The sequence below is a fragment of the Scyliorhinus torazame genome, chromosome 2, assembly GCF_047496885.1.
Source record: "Scyliorhinus torazame isolate Kashiwa2021f chromosome 2, sScyTor2.1, whole genome shotgun sequence".
In the NCBI taxonomy this organism is placed as follows: Eukaryota; Metazoa; Chordata; class Chondrichthyes; order Carcharhiniformes; family Scyliorhinidae; genus Scyliorhinus; species Scyliorhinus torazame.
In genome coordinates this window covers 47770033-47793943 of record NC_092708.1, presented here as the reverse complement: position 1 = coordinate 47793943, position 23911 = coordinate 47770033, and the positions used below count along the sequence as shown (strand labels likewise).

The 23911-nt window shown below is 46.9% G+C and overlaps 1 protein-coding gene across 4 annotated transcripts in view; it reads left to right on the top strand.

Annotated features, from left to right (window-relative positions):
• The window catches only part of lypd6 (LY6/PLAUR domain containing 6), a 340700-nt gene that overhangs the window by 146194 nt on the left and 170595 nt on the right, over positions 1–23911 (top strand). For 2 of the 4 annotated variants that reach the window (XM_072471196.1, XM_072471181.1), the window contains exon 1: positions 3381–3550. The exons of the other annotated variants lie outside the window; for them this stretch is intronic. The gene's annotated coding sequence lies outside the window, so the exon portion shown is untranslated. Of the gene's footprint in view, positions 1–3380; positions 3551–23911 lie in introns of those variants that run through there. 4 annotated transcript variants of the gene reach the window in all.

Sequence of the window (23911 nt, the reverse complement as noted above, 5' to 3'; positions counted from 1 at the left end):
GGGTCAACAAACCAGAGCTCCGGTCGTCCGCCATGCTGTCTCCCGCTCCAGCTTCAGCCCAAGCCTTCTCTGTTCTTCTGTTTCTGCGTTTGCGAGCACTTCTAGTCCTCCTCTCCATGCACTGATGTGGGAATCCAGTACACAATTGCCTCTATCATCGATTTTTCAAATCAAGTCTGGTAAAAGATCGGGGGAAAGGTCCAAAGTCCGACCCGAGCGGGAGCCATCAAATGTGCGTCTTACTCCTTTATAGCTGCCACCGGAAGCTCTCTTTTGCTTTTTTCTGACTAAACACTTGTGTGTGAAATGATTTTGCTTCTTACAGTTAAAACACTGCTTTCCCCGTGCTGGACAATCCTTTTCCAATGCATGCTGTGCTCCAAAATATTCGCACCCTACCCTTTGCAATTGCTCAGCTCTTTGGCCTTTACCATTTCTCAGCATATTATACCTCTTGCTCTGCTCTGTCTACTCTAGCTGATATTTCACAACTTCTAAATTTTGACACATATTTATTACTTCATTCGTTTCAGTTTTTTATCTTTCAGTAGACTTGCTCTCACTAACTTTCAACTTATATTTAATCAAGTCATCTTTTAGCTGCCCAAATTCACATGGTTCTGTTATCTGTGTTACTGCCATTCAATGCCCTTGTTTCCACTCTGAACTCTCGTGTTGAGTACATATTGTTCATATGTAATATTCATTTGGGGATCCAAATGTATGTTAGAGGTTTCAAAATGTCTGTCATCTTTTTTATTTGCTCACCCATTAGATTTAGGTTAGCATACACTTTGTAGCAGTTCCTCCCAGCAGTGTTAACAGTGTGTCTACTTTTATCAGTTCAGGCTTATTAATTAAGTCTGTTGAAATTTCACAGTTTTGCCTTTGTAAGTGGAAAAAAACTGCCAGGTTTGCCATGAATCTCTGTCCAATGTTACTGGGGATGGGATTGGAACATTTAATGCACCATTTTTACTATTTCAGTAATTTTCCTGCAACCATGTCTACATTTCCTTTCTCTCTGCAGCCAGTAATTTAACTTCACTGGATGCACTTTTGTCATGTGAGAGTACCTTTAAGAAATGGGTGTTTATAAATGGGTATGTATATAAATATCTGTAGTGAGAGTACCTTTAAGAAATGGGTGTTTACTACTGCAGTGATGTCAGAGAGTGGGTGGAGCTGGGCTGCCTGTCAGCTTTTCACTTTCGTTTTTGATCAGGCTGCAGGGTATGTTTTAGTTTTGTATTCAGTGTTGGAGCTGACGCCAGACCAAGCAGGTGTACTGCTGTTCTCTCTGCCATCAAAAGACTATCTCTTGATCATTTGGTGAATTCAGAATTATAAATGTTCTCAGTAATGAATGTAAACCTAATGTGCTTCTGTTAAAAGGTGTTTCTTTTGTTTTCTGGATGCTGTTTGGGAAGTCATTAAGCATTATTTAGTGTTGTATTCTTTGGGGGTTGTAATGGTTGCTAAGATGTTCACTGTATGTTTTAAAACAGGTTAACTTGAATTCATAGAATAAACATTGTTTTGCTTTAAAAATACTTTTCCATTTCTGCTGTACCATACCTGGAGAGTAGGCCGTGTGCTCCCCATACCACAATCTATTAAAAGTTGTTGGTCAGGTGAACTCCATGATACACTTTGGGGTTCTCTATAACCTCCCCCACAACACTTTTCTTTTGTCTCTTCCAGCCTTCGTCTGTTTTCCTTTGTTCTTTTCAGCAGCTTTTATTGTTGTTGCAGATTTTGAACTTTTCTGTGTTCCTGGGTTCTCGCTGTCTTCCCTGCTTTTTGCCGTGTTCAAAAATCTATTTTTGTCCACTCTCTGACACCATGTTGAAAGTATAAGGACAGTTGCACTTTTTTAGCGTGTATCTGTGAGAGGCTTTTGTTGAACTGATCTTAAAATGTTTCCCCAGGCAGAGTCCTCATGGTAGATTCACAAGACTGTGGACAGCAGGTTAGCTTTGCATTTCCAAAACCAAAGTATATGGTTCTCCTGATGGCAGTGGTTGAGCTATGAATGCCCAGTTCCCCTTACCGTCTTACCCTCAAGCACCACAAAATAAGATTGTTTAAAATTGAAGGTGCATTCAAGTCCACATTTATTGACTATCTCTTGTTGGCCTGAGAAGGTGGTTCTGGATCTTCTCCTTAAACCATAAAGTCCTTTCAGTGCTGATGCTCCCATGATTAGAAGCCACCAACAATGAAGACGAGGTGGTCCATGTCTAAGTCAGGATATTGTGTAACCTAGAGGTGATGGTGCCTCTATGATATTGCTGCTCCAGCCCTTATCGCAGCGGTAGAAGTTGAGGTACAGTCAATGTAAGTTTGCTGCTGTGCAGATTGCCACTGTTTGTCCTAAAAATATGTTTACGTGACTACCACCATTGAAAGACAAAGGCAGCATGTGTATGGGAATACCATCACCTTAAAGCTCCCCTCCAAGTCACACATCATCCTACTATAACCGGGATGCCCTGGACCAGTGGCACCGCCTGAAGTCAATGGATCTGTGGTTGGTTTGTCAGATTTTCCGTCCTGCCCCCGACAGGAATCGCCATAGGCAGTCCCAGAAAATCCCAGTCTATACCCTTGTCCCTTCACAGTCACTGGATCAAAGTCCCAGAAACCCCACCATGACAGCACTGTGGGAGTACCTAAACCATACAGACTCCAACGGTTCAAGATCATCCACCACCACCTCAGCTCAATTAAGGATGGGCAATAAATGCTGGTCTCACCAGTGCTCACACATCCAGGGAATGGGTTAAAAAGAAAAATTCAACTCCCCTTAGCTAGTTCACTTGCTTTGGAACTTGAGTTTGAGGATTTAAAAAAAAAATGTTACACTGTAAAAAAAACCATACATTTTTCTATCCTGAGACTGTCACTACAATGTAAAAGCACCTCTAATTTTAAGGTGGGATTCTGTTGTGAGGGAAGATGCGAACAGCACACTTTTGACTTAGAGGAGTTAATTGTCCAGAAACGAAAGCAGCACTAATAAGAACAAAAGTCTTTCAGCAAAGTAGCCTTTAGTCGTGCGGTGGGAGAGGAAATAAATCAGAGCAAGAGGCAGGTTATTAGGTTAGCAAAATTAGAAGTGCCCTCCGAGGATTAATTTGTCATGAGAAAGCAGGCAACTTTCATTCAGAATTAAAAATCTGATAAGCTGACTTGCTTCTCGAACGCTGGGGGAAGAGAGGAGGCAGATGGGGCGGGGGGGAGTGCTAGTTCACAGCTGATTGGCTGCCAATTAGCACAGCAGGCTAATCAGAGGGAGGCCCTTATGCTTAGCCGCCCACTGGGAATTTTGATTGGTTACTATAACTGACAAAAGTGCACACAGACCGAACACAGGCTACCCGCCACTTCAAAGCAGGAGTTGAAGGAAAAACCACAGACAACACTTTCCACTGAAGTCGGCCAAGTTGTATTCATGTAAAAGGAGAAACCGTGGTCCTGGGGCCTCAATCAATGGAATAAAACCAGTTTACTCCATCAATTAAACATCAGATTCTTTTCCGTGGGGGTAAGTAAAGGCTCAAGATCTATTTTCCTTCTGCTTGTTGTGTGAGGTAGCACCAGATAACACTCGTGTTTATTAATGAGTTCACGACAAGACTCCCGTCTTCTTTGATCATTTTATTCGGCTTTCAGTAATTTGGGTCTTTAAATTAAATTGAATTTGTGAATGAGGTGATTTTTCTTGAGATCTTTTATACCTTTCACTTAGAATAAAAAAACACCCATTGCTGGAGTAAATGGGTCAAAAACATAATTGTGCAAATATATTTATGCATGTATCTATATTGTCACTGTACAAGCTTTGTGATTAAGGACAATTGAATCAGCCTTGCAGCTATCTACCTTAAGAACGCAAGTCTATAATGCTGGATTATGTCCTAACAAACACTGTTTAGTTATTGCATGGAATAAATTATTTGACAAGTCAGACATAATGATTGCATTTGGTAGATGAAGGGGTGATGGTGACACAGGGGTCGTCGATATCTTTGAATCGCTTGTCTGACTGGTGCCTTCTCCCACTGGAAACAATAGGGTGTGGATACAAATATAAAACTGCTGCACGTTTTAACTTAGATATGCGCAGTCAGCACATGCGTGGATTATTCAGACGCATAATTTTTCACGCCTATTTTTACAACAAATTTTGCAGTGGCAACAGGTTATGTGTGCTGGTGCAGAATATGCTTTTGGGCGTCTAAATAGTAAGTGTCCTGGTTAAGCTTCCAAACCTCTCCCATCTCAATGTCTTTGAGTTCAGCTATTCTTGGTCAGGATGTTTTTTGTTAATTCTTTTCAGGTTGCTTTCTTGGCATTTATGCATTTTAAAAAACTGCATGCTATATTTCTGCGGCAATGAAGTCAGCATCTGAAAGAACTGTAGCAAGCTCCAGTAAATAGACCCAATGAGTGACGAGTACATGGTGAAAAGCTGTGCTTGGGAAAGTGCAGGTATCGCTCAAACCCGGAGAGCCCTGGTCCAGTGATGTAGTAATACAAATTTAGTTCATCCAATTCTGCATGACCATCTGGGATATCCTATAATGAGTTACATATAGTAAGTAACCCATTCGGCCCAAAAGATTCATGATGCTTATGGTCCACTCAAACCTTGCACCACCTCTCTTCATCTAACCATATTGATTTATTTGTGACACTAATTCTAGTGTCCCCTGCATGTGAAAGCATCTTCTCTACACCCAGCCCATAAAACCCTTTCATCACCTTTTGAGGTCTTTGTTTTCTACCTTAAAGACCTCTGTATGATCACGCCTTCACTTCCTATATTCCTGTGAAAATATCATCCACCTGTTCAAATTTTCCAGATTTACTCAAAGCAGTCAGTCTGGCAATAAGAACGTACTGCAACCGTTGCACGTGGGGCAGCACGGTAGCATTGTGGATAGCACAATTGCTTCACAGCTCCAGGGTCCCAGGTTCAATTCCGGCTTGGGTCACTGTCTGTGCGGAGTCTGCACATCCTCCCCGTGTGTGCGTGGGTTTCCTCCGGGTGCTCCGGTTTCCTCCCACAGTCCAAAGATGTGCAGGTTAGGTGGATTGGCCGTGATAAATTGCCCTTAGTGTTGGGTGGGGTTACTAGGTTATGGGGATCGGGTGGAGGTGCTGCCCTTGGGTAGGGTGCTCTTTCCAAGAGCCGGTGCAGTCTCGATGGGCCGAATGGCCTCCTTCTGCACTGTAAATTCTATGTAAATTTTATGTAAAATACAGTACACAAAGGCTGGAATTGGATGCATGTCAACCATTTGCATGTAACAAGTTCTAATAAATCCAGAAGTACAATACTGCCAGAAATCTGAAATAAAAACAGAAAATGTGGGCAACGTTTCAGGCAGCATCAATGGAGAGAGAGAAACTGAGTTTCAAGGCGATGACATTTCACCAGAAGTGGATCTCTATTGAATCCAACCCAGCTATTGTTTTTGCAGTATAGCTCATACTGCATGGGTGCAATTGGTCACTTGAATCAACAATAGAGAAACCCAAATGATAACTCACTACATAGGCAATAACTCCTGCTACATTAGCCTGGATTGAGAACGTTGCTTCAGTCTGCCCCAGATGCTGAACAGCCATAGAATAAATAGATTGCAGACACAAGACTCTGTCATAGGCTCAAAACAATTTTAAAGTCGGTATTATTCAGTAAATTGTCCTAAGCGGTCCTAGGAGTAATCGGAACTTCTGATTAATAAATAGCAGAAATTAATTTCAAAGACCAACTCATTCTTGATGTAGTATGAAAAACCATGAATAAGACAAGACCATTTTACACAATGTGATTAAATGAGCAGACTTTAGCCACAGCTACATGTATGCTGTAGCCAATATTATACCTGATGCAGTAGAAAAACCTGTTTTCACATCTAAAATGCTCCTTGGGTTTTGCATCTAAAAAGTTAGGGTGAGATAATAACTGCTGAAGCAATGGCCCATTATGTCACAGGGCTGTCATCATTAATCCAGCAAATTCTCATACGATTGTGATGCGTCTTAAACGTGATCATTTTGTGAAGATTTTGGGAAGGGTTTGGTCAGACTCAAATCAGCGAATGTTTCATCAGTAGCTGTTAAACTGATGTTCAGCTGTTGAGGCTTGAGGGAGTTTGCTCGACTCGGCATCTTTGTGAGCTGGTATCTTCACAGATCTGCTGCCATTGTTGGGAGCCTGATCTTTTTTTGAAGTTGGCAATCTATAATCACGATCGGAGTCGAAAACATCTGAAATGAAGGGGGTTGTGTTTTTTTGTGTCTGTGCAGGAGCCCTGCTTGACAGCTGCTGCATTCATTAGCTTTGCGTCTTAATCGGAAAACTGACTAATTGGTGGGGCAGGCAAAAGGTATATTGAATAGATTTATCTAAGGGAACAGGGAAGGCATCATTTCCCACTGAGCAGGCAGCACAGAGAACATTCCGTGTCAAACAGGCAATCAGGGCAGGAGTTAATGCTGAAAAAAATCCTGGTTGCTTCATGGGTAGCCTGAGGGGTTGTGTTATCTTTCTAGCCCCCCCCAAAATTTATGTTTTTGCTTTCCATTGTGCAGATCTCCAAGATTAAGGAATTTCTGTAGTTCAGGTTTACAACCTTGAGCTTTGGATATTTGCAGCCTCGGATGCATCTGCTTTATTTGAAACTCAGCTCTTGGGAGGTTAATGGGGTTGTTTAACTTCCCTAATACCTGCCTCCTGAGCAAGTTTTCCGCCATCTCTTCCTTGGCTCTTCTGTCAGAAGTGTCAACTTCTGTCTGATTACCCTGCTGCAGAGTGCCTTGGGAAACCTCTTGCTCTATTAAAAGCACTACATAAATGTAAGTTGTTTACAATTTTGATGTCTCCTGTTACTGTTGTTCTACAGTTTCGCTCAGTTTGCTGGACAGCTGGTTTGTGATGCAGAGCAAGGTCAACAGCATGGATTTAGTTCTTGCACCGGCTGAGGTGATTCATGAAGGCCCCAGCCCCACCCCTTGCCTTCTCAACCTTGCCCCTCGCCTGAGCTGCAGTAATCCTCAGGTTAAATCACCACCAGTCAGTTCTCCCCCTGAAAGGGGAAAGCAGCCTATGGTCATCTGGGACTATTTTACCTTTCCCGAGCTGGCTGATCTTTCAACTGAACCTCCTCCCAACCTCTCTACCCTTCAGCCTCATTCTGCATTCTCCGAAAACTCACTCTTAATCTGCCTTCTCCCCCTTCTTGACCAACATTATCTTTATTGTCCTTCCTGTTCCACATCACCCCCATTGCCTTTGAAACTGCACTGACATTTCTTTCCGCATTTGAAAATTTAAGTTGCCACAATAGGTGTACACCATTAAAGATTATAGTGAGAGTAAACAATGGGATGGTATTGTGTTAACACTTTAAGCTGAGGCAATCAACAACCAGTAAATATGTTTTATTAAAATTCTCTTGCTGCTTGGCCATTCTTGACCCATTTTTTTCCGAGTTATGGAGGACCTTGGTCTAAGGGAATAAATATTAAACTCAGCTACCGGTGATGAACATTGATTCCATGTCCGTAAAACCACTGACTTTGTTTTATAAAACAATGCAGCATAAAATGCAACTTCAGACTCAGCCATTGCACGGAGTCAGTGGTGGAGATTTAATGGGGCTTGCTCTCCTGACACATGAGAAGCGAATAGCCCCATCAACGGCAGCTAATTACCTCTCTTCAGAATGCTAATGTAACAGAAGGAGCCAGATTGCTGATCATGGAGCCCCCGGGACTTTGGCAGCTTTTAAATTCCCAAGTGACGTGTTTTTAAATCCAAGCCACTTTTCTCAGGATCTGGATGTTTGTAAGAAAGGCCCACTAAATGTGAGTTTCAAAAAAAAATCCAGTCAGTCTTTTTCATTACTTTGGAATGGCGTGTAAACACAGGCATTCTTGGGATCTGTTTTGTGCAATCTTGTCTCTCCGTTGCGGTATATGGGAATTTATTTAGGAAGTGCTGTAATTTATTTAGAAGTGCAGGAACGTAGGTGCATTTTGAGTGATTTTCTTTCAACGTTCTGTTAGTCTGGTTATAGTAGTTCATACAAGTTCATGGATTACAGTAGTTCATACTGGGGGTTCCTGTGCATGGATTACAGTCATGGAGTTATAACATAGACACTGGCAGTTCAGCCCAACCAGTCAGTATTAGTGCTTATCCTCCATATGAGCTGTAGTCCTAATCCCAAGTATCAGTGTTTTTCCAATATTCCTCTATTCCCTTTTCCTTCAACAAATGTTTACAGAGGGCTGTATACAGAGGGCTGTATGTTTGCTGACCGAGGCACTTAGTTTGAGTCAGGAAATTTCCAAACTCGGCAGACTTGCCTCAATATATAGGGTTCCTTTTCATTCTGGGGAGGAGGGTGTGTGATTGAGTTGGACCTCTGGAGGCAGCTATGGAGATGGACAGATGTGAGGTGCTAGTTAGCAGGCTGAGACTTTGGCTCAGTTTTTAAATTGGCTGTTAAGCTCTTTAGTCCTCACCCCACACCCTTTTCCACCTCCATAACCACTCACCTAGTATCCACTATGGGTTGAACTCAGGAGCCATGTGGAGATGACAAAAATACATTTCTAACAATTTAACAGAACTCAAACACATTTGATACAGAGAGGGAAAAACTCAGTCATGAAACCCATTAAAATATTTTAAATCCCATCAAGTGGTCAAGCTTTTATAAAAAGAAAAAACTTCTATTCAGTAACCACATCAAAGCCAGCTAATATTTTAATCTCTTAAAACTGTCATGTGAACTCAGTCCCCCGTCTGTGATAAGTGATGTTGGACCTTTTGAAACTCAATCAAGCATTCATAATGGGTTCAGATGTAAAAATGGTGATTGGGAAATGTCAACAATGAAGTCTATTGAAACGGATGCTAATATTTAATTCAAAGCTACATCGGATGACATGTCCAACAGCATACCTTTTCTTTCACTCACTCTAACTGACAGTTGCAGCCTAGTTTCTTTGGTTTTTAAAGGGCTAGAAATAAAAAAAAACATAAAATCATGACACTGACCGTATCTGCCTTTCAAGAGCATTTACCTCCTCGCTGTAGATTTGTGACTCCCACCCACACTACGGCCAGGGCCCTTGAAACAATCGAAATGCAGTTTGTTTAAACTCAGCACTATTTTCAAATGTGCTTCGTGACTTACAATTCATGCCCCACTCCCTTTCTCCTGTTGGAAAATTGGGAAGGGGCTTCCGCATCCATGTTCTGACCACCATTTTAAAAGACCTCTGGGAGTCCCCGATTTCATGAAAATCCAGCCCTTTATCCCAATTTATAAAAGGCTGTTAGGCCTTCCAGTTTCTCACTCCTCATCCCTATGCCCATTACCATGCCACCTCATGACTCAATGCCCCTTCATAATGCCCTGCCATCTCCATATCCACTCATCCAGTACACACTATGGACAGATCTCAGCCATGTTAAAGATTAAGAAAGTTCTAACAATCTAACACAGCTCCAGCTTGTACATACCTGATATTAAAAACAACTCTTATTCAATAAACCCATTCAAAGATTTTAAATCCCCACAAATGAACAATCTGTTAGAAAAACATAATTTAATTCACTAAGCACATCAAAGTCAGCAAATCCTTTGCTAGTCTTTTAAAATTATTAAAATGTGAACTCGGCACCCTTGATGAGGTAAGTGGTTTTGGGATCTTTTGAATCTCAGCCAAGCATTCATTATGTGCTCTGTTGTAATAACAGCATTGGGAAATGGCAGCAATTAAGTTTATTGAAACTGCAGGAACAGATATTAATAGTGTTTTCCTATGCTACATCGATGGCATGTCAATTGTTACACTCCAGCAGCCTTTTTCCCTCTAGTTGACAACTGCAACCTAGTCTGTTTTAAAGGACTGGGGATTTAGATAACTTTAAATAATAACACTTAAAGAGACGTTGGCCGGGATTCTCCGATCCCGCGCCACGCCGCTCCAATGCCGGGCCGCCGATTCTCCAGTCGCCGGAGAATCGGCGGCAATCACGCCCGCGCTGTCGCTGCCGCGGAGGTCGGGGGCCGTTGAAAGCGATTTTCCGGCGCCAGATGGGGCCGAGTGCCTGCCGAGTTCCGCTGTATTTGGTCTCACCCGGCAGGCCCTCAGAGTTCTGGCTGCGGGGGCCGTCCTGGTGGGGGGGCGTGGGGATCCAACTCCAGGGGGTGGGGGGGGGGGTGGGGGCTCCACGGTGGCCAGGCCTGCGATCGGGGCCTACAGATCAGCAGGCGGGCTAATTCCGGGGGGAGGGGCCCATGTTACTCGGCGCCGGGCCCCTGTAGGACTCCGCCATGTTGCGCGTGGGCCGGCGTGGAAACATCAACCCATGCGCATCCGCGGATCAGCGCCAGCCGTGAAGCGCATGTGCGGACCCGCGCCAGCCGTGGCGTGACGGCTTTCGAGCGCACAGCACTCCGGCGCCATACTAGCCCCCGAAGAAGGGGTGAATGCCTGGGCCTGGAGGCCCGTTGACGCCGGCGTCACTCGCTCCGGTTTTGACGCCGGCGTCAACACTTGCCCGGGAGTTCAGAGAATCCTGGCCCTTATCTGCCCTTCTAGAACATTTATGTCTCCTCCATAAATTATGACCCCCCCCCCCCTCCACAGCGGAGTAAGGCACCTGGAACAAGGAAAGTGGAGCCTGTTTAAATTCAGCACTACTCCCAAAGGGCCCAGCATATTTGTGTATTCCGTCTGTGTGATTCACACTCCACCCCCTCCCCATCCGTGAAAAATATTTTGGCGAGAAATGGGGGAATGACTTCCACATCTGGCTCCAGCCTGCCATATTTAAATACCTCCAGGGTTGTCCCGACTCAGTGAAAATCTGGGACATTGTCTTTGCTTCAGTGACTAACTCTGATATCCACAACCTTCTGTGTTTTTCATTTTAAAAAGCTGATCCTACTACCTGTTCAAATCTCTTGCATTTACTTCATATTTATGTCCCCTTGTTCCCCTCAGTCCATGCCATAAATTCCATATGTTGCAAAATTCAAATTGCACTTGGTGAATTACTGTGTCACCAAAGATACGTTATTTTCCCTTCAAAGTATTATGGTAACAGTAATATGGTTCTTGTAATCCAACATCTGAATATTAGTTTAAAATACTTGCTGTATGTTTTTCTTTTGGAAGATATATAGCCCTGATTATAAACTGAGCCACCTGCTTTGAGGTGCCTCATTGGGTTGACTGACTGTTTGATAACCTAATTGAAGTCAATCGAGGGTAAAATTGGGCACAGTATAAAACCAGTGTTTGGCCCGAAACTCGTCTTCATTTCGTTGGGTGAGCTGAACTAAAATTGGGGCTCCGCCTTTTTGATGCAAAAATGTATTTTACATCTCTAAAGAAACCAAATACCCTTTGAAGTGTAGCCATTGTTGTAATGGAAATTATTGCAAGCTGTGAGTAAAATATTAATAAAGTGAAGTTTTATAAATGCAATGAGGGAGAGTTTGTGCAGGGGGTCGGGATTGAAAACACTACAACAGCGCCGCTCCTAATTTCTAAAGTGGTGCACGTGAAACTGGACCCGGGCCCCCGGGAGGCCATATTCGGGGTGTCGGACCAGCCAGGGTTGGAAACGGGTGCGGAAGCAGATGTTGTAGCCTTCGCCCTGTTGGTCGCCCGAAGGTGGATCCTGCTGGGATGGAGAGCATCCTCTCCACCCTGTGCCCTGGCGTGGCGGGGGGACTTGTTGGAATTCTTGACTCTTGAGAAGGTTAAGTTTGAACTGAGGGGAAGGCTGGAGGGGTTCTACAATTCATGGGCATTATTCAACATGCACTTTCAAGAACTGGATAACATCGAACATTTGTTGGCGGTGGGTGGGTGGGAGGGTTAGGGGGAGGGGGGCTGTGTGTGTTGATGGTGACTATGGGTGATTCCTGATTCCTTTTTGTCATTTGTTTATGTGAACATGCAGCTAATGTTTGGGGTTTGGTGGGAGGATGGGGTCGTTGTTATTGATATGGGGATTGACATATTTGTTACTGGTTATTGTTTATTACTGATTATTGTTTGTTGTTGGTGGGTGTAAATTTGGGAGAAAATGTGAAAAAGGAAAATAAAAAATATTTTTAAAATAAATAAATAAATGCAATGAGAGCATTACATGATTCCATGATTTATTTAACATGAATCACTTTGTCAAGAGTTCCATAGCTCTGCAATGTCTGTACCATAACTGAGTTGTGATTTCCACTTCTGAAGTACTTTTGGACTTTCTCTCTGCATGAAAGGTGCTATATAAATGCTGGTTGTTGTTTCCGTGCCTTTTTTGTGACAAACATGAGTTTTATTTTCCATAAATCGCAAAATCATAAAGGTTTGGATACAAAAATTCTAATACCCTATGTCACAGGACTAAGGGGCTGGATTCTCCCAGCCCGGGGCTGGGCCGGAGAATCCACGCGACCGGGCCACGCCGCCCCGACGCCGGCTGCGGAGAATTGGCGCCATTGCGCCGGCGCGTTTGGCGTGGCACCGGTCACGGGCTGCTGTATGCGGCCGGCCCGCCGCTTCTCCGGCCCGGATGGGCCGAGCGGCCACTCCAAAAGGCAGAGTCCCACCTGCGCCGTCCACAACTAGACTCTGCGCGCAGGGTCGGGGGGCTGCCTGTGGCGGGGGAGGGGGGCTCCGTCCCGGGGGGGGGGGGGGAGCTCCAATTGGGTCTGGCCCGCGATCGGGGCCCACCAATTGGCGGGCCTGCCTCTCGCTCCCTGGGCCTATTTTCCTGCGCGCCAGCCCCTGAATCCCCGCGCCATGTTACATCGGGGCCAGTGGCCAGTGCGTTGAGGGAGGCCACCGCGCATGCGCAGGTTCTGGGGCGCCCACTTGGCGCCGGGATGGGAGGCTGGAGCAGCTTTAACCGCTCCAGCGCCGTGCTGGCCCCCTGTAGGGGTCAGAAATGGTACTCCCAGCGGCCAGTTCACGCCGTCGCGTTTCCGAGGGCGTGAGCACTCTGCTGCCCAACGGGAGAATCCCGCCTGAGGTTTCTCATTGGCATTTCCAGCAGTTCTACATTCATCCATTGTACCTGATGATGAATGAAAACTGTTACTGTTTAGAGTCTATTATGTTTTATGTGTTCCTTTATTTAAGATGGCTGTGCGACCTCCTGTCTTATTACAGATAAGTTTTTGCATAGTTGACTTTATTAAAACTTGGGGCGTGATTCAATGGAAAAAAATCTATGTCTGGTTTTGGGCGGGTTTAACGGGGTGATTCTCGGCGGCCACAGTACGGAAAAGCCCCCCCCCCGCCGTTTGCCTTTTTTTTGCCTCGGGGAGTTTCTTTCTGCCGAGGCCGCACCTGAGTCATTTCCCGCTGGCAAAATCAGCAGGAAAGGTTCCTTGCAGGTCGGGGCACCATTTTGCTGGTTGCGCCAATCTCTGGCAGTGCCAACGTGGCACCCTGGCAGTGTTCCAGCCAGTATGGTGGTGCCAGGCTGGCAATGCCAAGGTGCCCAGGTGCCAGAGGGAATGCCAAGGTGCCACCCTGTCCTGTCCAGAACACCCGGGGGTTTCCGGTGATCTGGGAGACACCCCCGCCCCCACCTCCCTGCCCCCAGGTGCCATTACGACTGTCCATGTTTGTGGACCATGTAAACGGCACCCTGGCAAGGTCTGCTAGGCGCAGCCTTTTGGTCCGGGCACCGGGAGAATCCAGTGAAAGCATATTTAAATGAGTTTAATTCCTCATTTCAATATGCAGAACTGGATCATGCCCAGTGAGGGCGAGATCCAGATTGTGATGTCTCACGAGATTCTGTTACATTGCAAATTGCAATTGCACGAGAGGCTTCTCGCGAGATTCAATGGCTTCATTTCCAAATTACTTTAATACAACTTTTAAAAATCCTCATCTATACAAAGCAAATCACTGTAAACCTCTCCAAAAGTTTTTGTAACCTCCAACAATCTAATATTAACTCAGGTGGTTTCTACAATTTGTGGGCTAAGCATGTGACTGGGAAAGCTATGTATGCTAGATACCCTCATATGATGGCAACTTTACTCACGTTTACACAAGAGGAGGTAGTGGCGTAGTGGTATTGTTACTGGACTAGTAATCCAGAGACCCAGAGTCGTGCTCTGGGGATCCGGGTTCGAATCCCGCCATGGCAAATGGTGAAATTTGAATTCAATAAAAGAATTCTGGAACCTAAAGCCTAATGATGACTAGTTTTGTGAGGGCCACGAAGAATCCAGCACGAGTTTTAAGGATACAAAGAAATAACATTTAGCATTAATAGTTCCACTTAACCAGGCCCCTAGGGCTTCACGCCACGAATGATGGTCCCACCTGTTGATTCTCCGGGGCCGCACTCGCCGGCCCTCTGCTAAGAGCAGCACTTAAACCGATTCTGTACAGCCAATCCCACTTAGCTCACAGCAATGACGCCGAGAAGACCGACTTCACGATTCTGGGATGCCAACCTGGACGTGGTAGAGGCCAGATGGAATGCCCTGTTCCCCTGAGGCTCTCGGAGGGCCAGCCACAAGTCCTCACCCCCCTACAAGGAATGGGTCCTGAGGTCACGCGGGTGGCCAAGGAGAGATCAATAACCAAAATGTAGATTTTGGCATACGGCACAGAGGTGAGGACTGGCCCCCACCCAGATGACCTGTCAGACATGAGTTGCTAATGCCATACAGAATGACCCATGCCTCCCACTGACCACACGTTCATTCTCCCGCAGGATCTCCATCCCACAGCGTTGGCCCATCCGGGGCGCCACCCCGCCTCCCATGAGAATACCTCAGAGGAGACCACTGTTGAAGTGTCACAGCTGCTAATCCCACCTTACACCAGCGCAGAGACACACACCTTGGTGGGCAACGGTAGTGGTCAGACACATTCTGGTGAGCAGTCGCTGATGCACAACGGGCGGAGGAAGGAACGCCCAGGCGGGACAGCAGTCGGAGGTCTGCTGGATCCCGGGACCCAGCTGGGTCCCAGTCAGATGCTGAGCCTCTGGACCAGGTTTACTTGGAGCTGATGCAGTCGATAGGGAGTGACCATGAGATTCAGAGGGGGATGTCAGCAACCTTCCAGCAGGTCCATAGATGATTGGAGGAGTCCCATGGGTGCAGGAGATGGCGTCGGCAATGCATCGCACTGTGGCCAACACTGCTAAACTGGCGACCGCAGTGGAGAGCCTGGTGCACAATGTCAGCAGCATGAGTGGAGGTGTCCACGAGCTTGTCTCAGTCAGTGATGCTCATGGCTGAATGCCATGGAAGCAAGTCCCAGTTTCTGGGGGACGTGACACAGTACCAGGCAGAGCATGTCGCAATCTCAGGTGGGCATTGCCGAGGTCCTCCAGAGAACGGCACGGTCGCCAGGGGTGTCTCCCAATCCCGTGCGGGCATAGCCGAGGCGCTGTGGGACATGTCCAGCTTGCTGGAGCATGTGCCCAGTCGCAGGTGGGCATTGCCGAAGCACTCCCGAGCATGTCCCAGTCACTGAGGAGCATCCCTGAGGGCATTGACACTGTGCTGCAGACATTGGGGAGCCGCCAGGGCTGGCAGAGCCAGATGATGTCCAGCTGTCTCTCCATCCCGAGGTGAACCCCAGGGCCCTATGGGCACCGACCGGGAGGAGGGGGTGCTGGATGCTAACCTGGAGTCACCCTACGGACTGGCGATAGCGGCCACCCGCACCCCTGAGAGCTACGCCACTGACAGCAGTGCGTCTCGGAGTCTGCTCCCAGAAGTGCCGCCGGCAAGTGGGCCAGGACCCTCCAGCCCCAGAGCCCCTAGATGACACCCGCCAGGGGCGTTGAAGGCTGGGGGATGTGGTAAGGAGTAGGCTGCCTCCATCTCTGATGTGCATCCTCGGATCACACCTAGACACAACGGTAGAACATGGAAGGCTAAGCAGGCCGAGGATCACTGAGAGGGCACTGGGAGAGGGCGGGGGGGGGGGGGGGGTTGGGATGGGGTAAGAGGGAGTTCAGTGCATTGTGTGTGTGGGGGATGGTTTGGGAGGTATGGGGAAGGGTAGGGGGTCGGCATCATCAGGGTATTTTGGCATTTGAGGACACATATTAGTTAAATAATAAAAATCACTGACCTCAACCAATAATATGAGGCCTCTGACACTTCCTTCCACCATGTGGGCTGAGCACCAATCCCATGCCCCATCCCCCAGGATACAGAGGTCCTGAATGCCTCTTCCCCCCCCCCCCCCCCCCCCCCACACCCCTCCCCCCCACCAGACCTGCACGCCCTGCATATGCACCCCCAGCTGCATCAGGCGCCCCTGCTCACTGGGTCCCCCACCCTATACCCCAGACACCCGCCAGTAACGTTTCCGAGACCGGCCACTGGTCCCCTCCCCGGTGCACACATCCACCGCCTGGCCACAGAAATGTCCCCTGTGATGGGCCCAGCCTCTGGGTGTCTGGATGTTACCCGCTGGGTCTGTGATGTTTCCTCCCGCAGTGTCCAGGCATCACGGTCTGGTTGGGATGCGAGGCAATAACTCCCACATGCTACATGGCCCGCCCACCCACGGGAATCCACTTTGATTTGATTTATTATTGTCACATGTATTAGTATACAGTGAAAAGTACTGTTTCTTGCATGCTGTACAAACAATGCATACCGTACATAGGGAAGGAAGGAGAGACTGCAGAATATAATGTTACAGTTATAGTAAGGTGTAGAGAAAAGATCAACGTAATACGAGGTAGGTCAATTCAAAAGTCTGATGGCAGTAGGGAAGAAGCTGTTCTTGAGTCGGTTGGTACGTGACCTCAAACTTTGGTATCTTTTTCCTGAAGGAAGAAGGTGGAAGAGATTATGTCCGGGGTGAGTGGGGTCCTTAATTATGCTGGCTGCCTTTCTGAGGCAGCAGGAATTGTAGACAGAGTCAATGGATGGGAGGCTGGTTTGCGTGATGGACTGGGCTACATTCACAACCTTTTGCAGTTTCCTGCGGTCTTGGGTAGAGCAGGCTCCATACCAAGCTGTGATACAACCAGAAAGAATGCTTTCTATGGTGCATCTGTAGAAGTTGCTGAGGGTCGTAGCTGACATGCCAAATTTCCTTAGTCTTCTGGGAAATTAGAGTCGTTGGTGGGCTTTCTAAACTATAGTGTCAGCATGGGGGGACCAGAACAAGTTGTTGGTGATCTGTACACCTAAAAACTTGAAGCTTTCGACCCTTTCTACTTCGTTCCCATTGATGTAGACAGGGGCATGTTCTCCACTACGCTTCCTGAAGTCGATGACAATCTCCTTCGTTTTGTTGACATTGAGGGAGAGATTATTATCATCGCACCAGTTCACCAGATTCTCTATCTCATTCCTGTACTCTGTCTCGTCATTGTTTGAAATCCGACCCACTACGGTGGTGTCATCAGCAAATTTGAAAATCGAGTTGGAGAGGAATTTGGCAACACAGTCATGGGTGTATAAGGAGTATAGTAGGGGGCTGAGGACACAGTCTTGTGGGGCACCGGTGTTGAGGATGATCGTGGAGGTGTTGTTGCCTATCCTTACTGATTGTGGCCTGTGGGTTAGAAAGTTCAGGATCCAGTCGCAGAGGGAGGAGCCGAGGCCAAGGCCACGAAGTTTGGAGATGAGTTTCGTAGGAATGATGGTGTTGAAGGCTGAGCTGTAGTCGATAAAAAGGAGTCTGACATAGGTATCTTTGGTATCTAGGTGTTCCAGGGTAGAGTGCAGGACCATGGAGATGGCGTCTGCTGTGGACCTGTTGCAGCGGTAGGCAAACTGTAGGGATCAAGGCAATCCGGGAGGCTGGAGTTGATTCATGCCATGACTAACCTTTCGAAGCACTTCATGACGATGGAAGTCACTGGACGATAGTCATTAAGCACGCTGCTTGACTTTTTTTTGGTACAGGGATGATGGTCGTCTTCTTGAAGTAGATAGAGACCTCAGATTCATGTAAAGAGAGGTTGAAGATGTCTGCGAATACCCCCGCCAGCTGATCCGCGCAAGACCTGAGTGCTTGTCCGAGTACCCCATCCGTGCCAGTGGCTTTCCGTGGGTTGACCTTCGAGAAGGCTGCTCTGACGTCTGCAGTGGTGATCTCAGATTCAAGTTCATCCGCGGCTTCTGGGGTGGAGGGCTCGCTCTCGCTGACCTCTTGCTCAAAGCGGGCATAGGATGCGTTGAGCTCATCAGGGAGGGGTGCGTTGGAGCCAACGATTTTACATAGCTTCATCTTGTAGCCCGTTACGTCTTGCAGACCTTGCCATAGACGGCCGGGATCCGTGTGGCTAGCCTGGGACTCGAGCTTGGTCCGGTACTGTCTTTTGGCATCTTTGATGGATTTCTTTAGATCGTATCTGGCTTTCTTGTAGCGGTCAGGGTCGCCTGACTTTAACGCCTCAGACCTAGACTTCAGCAAGCAGTGGATATCCCTGTTCATCCAGGGTTTCTGGTTGGGAAACACGTGGATTTGCTTCTTTGGCACAGTCTTCTACACACTTACTAATGAAGTCAGTTACTGTAGCGTCATACTCGTTCAGGCTGGTCGCAGAGTTTTTAAATATTGACCAGTCTACTGACTCTAAGCAGTCCCGTAGGAGATCATCCGATTCCTCAGACCAACAACGCACAACTTGCTTTGACGGATTCTCCCACTTCAGTTTTTGCTTCTCGGCCGGGAGCAGGAGCACAGCCTTGTGGTCAGATTTGCCAAAGTGTGAGCGGGCGATAGAGCGGTAGGCATGTTTGATATTTGTGTAGCAGTGGTCCAGGATGTTTGGGCCTCTGGTGGAATAGGTGACGTGTTGGTGGTAACTTGGTAGTACACTCTTGAGCTTGGCCTGATCGAAGTCCCCAGCTACAATGAAGAAGGCCTCGGGATGTTTCGTTTCAAGGCTATTTGTGGTGGTGAATATTTCGTCCCGTGCGATTTCCACATTCGCATGGGGTGGAATGTAAACTGCCGCCAGGATAATGGAGCTGAACTCCCGCGGAAGTTAGTAAGGGTGCATTTTAGCGTCAGGTATTCTAGGTCTGGGGAGCAGAAACTCGCCAGTGTTGCTACATCTAGGCACCAGGAGGTGTTGATTAGAATGCAGACCCCACCTCTCCTTGCCTTGCCTGAGGCCGCCGTACGGTCCATTCGAGAAGCCCTCTGGTTGTCGGGCAACTTAGGAGGTGTGAAGTGCTCACTTAACTACAATTGCAGGTGGGCAGGGGCTGGGTTTGCCTTCGGAACAGGACCACATTATCCAGGGGTTGGCTTGCTGGACGCATCGGTGCTGAGACCCACTCAGCAAGCCCACTGTCCCCGGGTTAATTGCCTGGGAGCAAAGATGGCTACTCATCTCCCCAGGTCCCCCCGAAGCCGCCCTTCCGCCAGCTTCACGTTTTTAAACATGAGTACTAATTGGTGCCCGTGTGACCACTTGCGAGATTTACAAAGATGCTACCAGGACTTGATGGTCTGTGTTATAAGGAGAGGTTGGATAGGCTGGGACTTTTTTCCCTGGAGCACAGGAGGCTTAGGGGTAATCTTACAGAGATCTATAAAATAATGAGGAGCATAGATAAGGTAGATAGTCAACCTCCTATCCCAAAGTTAGAGGAGTCTAGAACCAGAGGGCATAGGTTTATGGTGAGAGGGGAGAGATACAAAAGAGACCAGAGGGGAAATTTCTTCACACAGAGGGTGGTGAGCATCTGGAATGGACTGCCAGAGGCAGTGATAGAGGTGGGTACTATTTTGCCTTTTAAAAAGCAGTTAGACAGTTACATGGGCAAGATAGGTACAGAGAGATATGGGCCAAATGCGGGCAAGTGGGACTACCATAGTGCTAGAAACTGGGTGGCATGGATAAGCTGGGCCAAAGGGCCTATTTCCATGCTGTAAACATCTATGACTCTATGCTGGGGAGGGCGTTAGATCGCGGGGGGTCATTAGATAGGTTGTCGCTCCTGTTAATTGTATGGAGATTGGGCTTAAATGGTAATTATTGGTTTCTCGCCACACTAAGGTGGGATCCTGACTTTGCCATCGGGAGCGGGCCGGTTAGATTGCAATCAGATTGGCGCCCGGCGCGGATCTCGATTTTGGCCTCTCCCATGATTTAACAGCCTTGTTTCACTCTCGCTTAAGCGCAACGCAGCCATTAAATCGCACCCCTTAGCTTACTTCCCAAACCTGCCATTATATTCCAATTAAGCAAACCAATATAAATTAAATACCACTCATGAATAAAGTAAATAACCAGATCTCTACTTGCTTTTCTCTGTGCAGAATCTTTGGATAGAGAACCTTCCAGGATCAAACTGAAATAACTCTGTTCAGTCAAGAGTTCTAGGACCTACTGACTCTTCAACAGACCTGGCTCCTCCCATTAATCACATCACCTGTACCCAAAACATAAGGCATTCTTTTGTTTCTTCTTCCAAACTGTCCCTTGACTTGTTTAGGCAGGACCAAACACAATACCCCTCATAAATTATCAACATCCAAGGGGTCCTTCAAACATAACGGTATTCCATTAGCCTACTATCTGTAAACAAGTAAATGGCTCTCAAGATCTATTGGCAGAGCATTTCACCTGCAAATCAATGATTATCTCACTTTATGACACCTCAATCACCACTCCAGCAGTCATATTCTCTGTATGCATCTTGACCCAGGTTTTAATAACGTTACTGCAAAAAAAAAAGTGACAATTTCTTACATTCATTACACCTGTGAATTCCAGAGTCCAATGAGGAATGCTTTCAGAAAAGTTGGCTGACTAAGAACCGATGTTGTAAAAAAGTACCCTTACGGCGATATTGATATCAGAAGATGAAGTAGGCTCGCAGAGGTGAATCAGTTTTGTAGGCGCAGGTACAAAACTACAAAACATCCAGCAGAGTTTGGTTAATTGTGAGCCAGTGCTTGTTTTAGTGTGGGCCGCCAATCAGATGTTAAGCAGTAGACTGATCTTGCAGCGCAGTAAGGCAATATTAACTTGTTCAACAAGCCTTAGGTCATGTGACCTTACCTCACCACTAGATCTTCAGCAAAGGATTTTACTCAATGTCTGTAAATTGGCTTTGTGTGTCAGGCTTTTAAAAAATTAATTTCCGGGATGTGGGCACCACTGGTTAGGCCAGCATTTATTGTCCATCCCTAGTTGCCCTTCAGAAGGTACAAAGAACAAAGAAAAGTACAGCACAGGAACAGGCCCTTCGGCCCTCCAAGCCCGTGATGACCATGCTGCCCGACTAAACTACAATCTTCTACACTTCCTGGGTCCGTATCCCTCTATTCCCATCCTCTTCATGTATTTGTCAAGATGCCCTTTAAATGTCACTATCGTCCCTGCTTCCATCATCTCCTCCGGTAGCGAGGTCCAGGCACCCACGACCCTCTGTGTAAGAAACTTGCCTCGTACATCTCCTCTAAACCTTGCCCCTCTCACCTTAAACCTATGCCCCCTAGTAATTGACCCCTCTACCCTGGGGAAAAGCCTCTGACTATCCACTCTGTCTATGCCCCTCATAATTTTGTAGACCTCTATCAGGTCGCCCCTCAACCTCCGTCATTCCAGTGAGAACAAACCGAGTTTATTCAACCGCTCCTCATAGCTAATGCCCTCCATACCAGGCAACATCCTGGTAAATCTCTTCTGTACCCTCTCTAAAGCCTCCACATCCTTCTGGTAGTGTGGCGACCAGAATTGAACACTATACTCCAAGTGTGGCTTAACTAAGGTTCTATACAGCTGCAACATGCCTTGCCAATTCTTATACTCAATGCCCCGGCCAATGAAGGCAAGCATACCGTATGCCTTCTTGACTACCTTCTCCACCTGTGTTGCCCCTGTGGTGGCGAGTTGTCTGCATGTGTAGGTACACCCACTGTGTGGTTAGGGAGAGAGTTCTAGGATGTTGCCCCAGCGACAGTGAAGGAGCGGCGATATATTTCCAAGTCAGGTGGTGAGTGACTTGGAGGGGAACCTCCAGGTGGTGGGTGTTCCTATGTATCTGCTGCTTTTGCCCTTCTGGATGGTAGAGGTCATAGTTTGGAAGGTATCGTCAATAGAACCTTGGTGAGTTACTGCATTGCATCTTATAGATTGTGCTCACGGCTGCCACTGTTTGTCGGTGGTGAAGGGTTTGAATGTTTGTAGAAGGGGGACCAATCAAGCGGGCTGCTTTGTTCTGGACGGTGTTGAGCGTCTTGAGTGTCGTTGGAGCTACACTCATCTAGACAAGTGGAGAGTATTCCATTACACTCCTTACTTGTGCCTTGTAGATGATGGATAGGCTTTTGGGGGGTCAGGAGGTGAGTTACTCACTGTAGGATTCCTAGCCTTTGATCTGCCCTGATAACCACAGATTTAATGTGGCTAGAGCGCAGCATGGTGGTGCAGTGGTTAGCTCTGCTGCCTCATGTCGCCGAGGCCCCAGGTTCGATCCCGGCTCTGGGTCACTGTCCATGAGGAGTTTGCACATTCTCCCCGTGTCTGCGTGGGTTTCGCCCCCACAACCCAAAGATGTGCAGGCTAGGTAGATTGGCCATGCTAAATTGCCCCTTAATTGGAAAAAAATGAATTGGGTACTCTAAATTTATAAAAACAAAAACAAAAATTAATGTGGCAGTCCAGTTCAGTTTCTGATCAATGGTAACCCGCAGGATGTTGATTGTGGGGGATCCAGCACTGGTAATGTCATTGAATGTTAAGGGACGGTGGTTAGATCCTCACTTGTAGGAGATGGTCATTGCCTGGCACTTGTGTGGCGCGAATGTAACTTGCCATTTGTCAGCCCAAGCCTGGATATTGCTCAGGTCTTGCTGCATTTGGAGATGGACTGCTTCATTATCTGAGGGGTCGCGAATGGTGCGGAACATTGTGCAGCCATCCACAAACATCCCCACTTCTGACCTTATGATAGATGGGAGATCATTGATAAAGCAGCTGAAGATGGTTGGGCCTAGCACACTACCCTGAGGAACTACTGCAGTGATGTCCTGGAGTTGAGATGATTGATGTCCAACCAGCACAACCAGTTTTCTTTGTGCCAGATATGACTCCAACCAGCAGGGAGTTTTCACCCTGATTCTCATTGACTCCAGTTTAGCTAGGGCACCTTGATGCCATACTCGGTCAAGTGCTGCCTTGATGTCAAGGGCAGTCACTCTCAGCCATTATGGGTTGAAAGATGTGGCATTTGTTGAGGTTTTGGTGTTTGGGATCTCTGCAGCCTCATCATAGAATCATAGAATTTACAGTGCAGTCATAGACAACACGAGCAAGTGTGCTTTGTCAAATGCAAATGGATTTCTTGAAATTCCCTTTGAAGTAGGATTGTGCAGTCCCCTGGGAATCTGGTAGAACCTCCTGAGAGGTAACATGTAAGATGCCCAAATCAGAGGAGTTAATTATTTTGTTCCGGAGACTGACGGAAGATAACTCACAGACAGCAGATCAGCCATCTGAATAGTCTTTGTTCAGCTGAAAAGTCCAGGTTAAAAATAGCAGTGAGGATACATTTTTATAAAACATACAGTTTTGGGTTCAGTTCCGTCACATTCGGAAATTCTGGTCTGCAAGCTAAAGGTTTCTGAAAAGCATCAGCTGTGTTAGCATGATGAGTGTGCAAATGCCTTGCTGCGCTTTCAAGAACATTACTTTCAAGCATCAAACAGTGCGATCTCCTGTTGAAGCTTCGGTGTGAAATCTCCACATTGAATGTGGTTAATTGACATTGAATCGCTGTTTCACAGCTGAGGTGTCTCATAACCATGATGCAGAACTAAATTGCCTATTACCCGAAGAACCATGCTCCGTGATCCATTTAGCAGAAAGCATCTTTGATGTCGAAAAATGGAG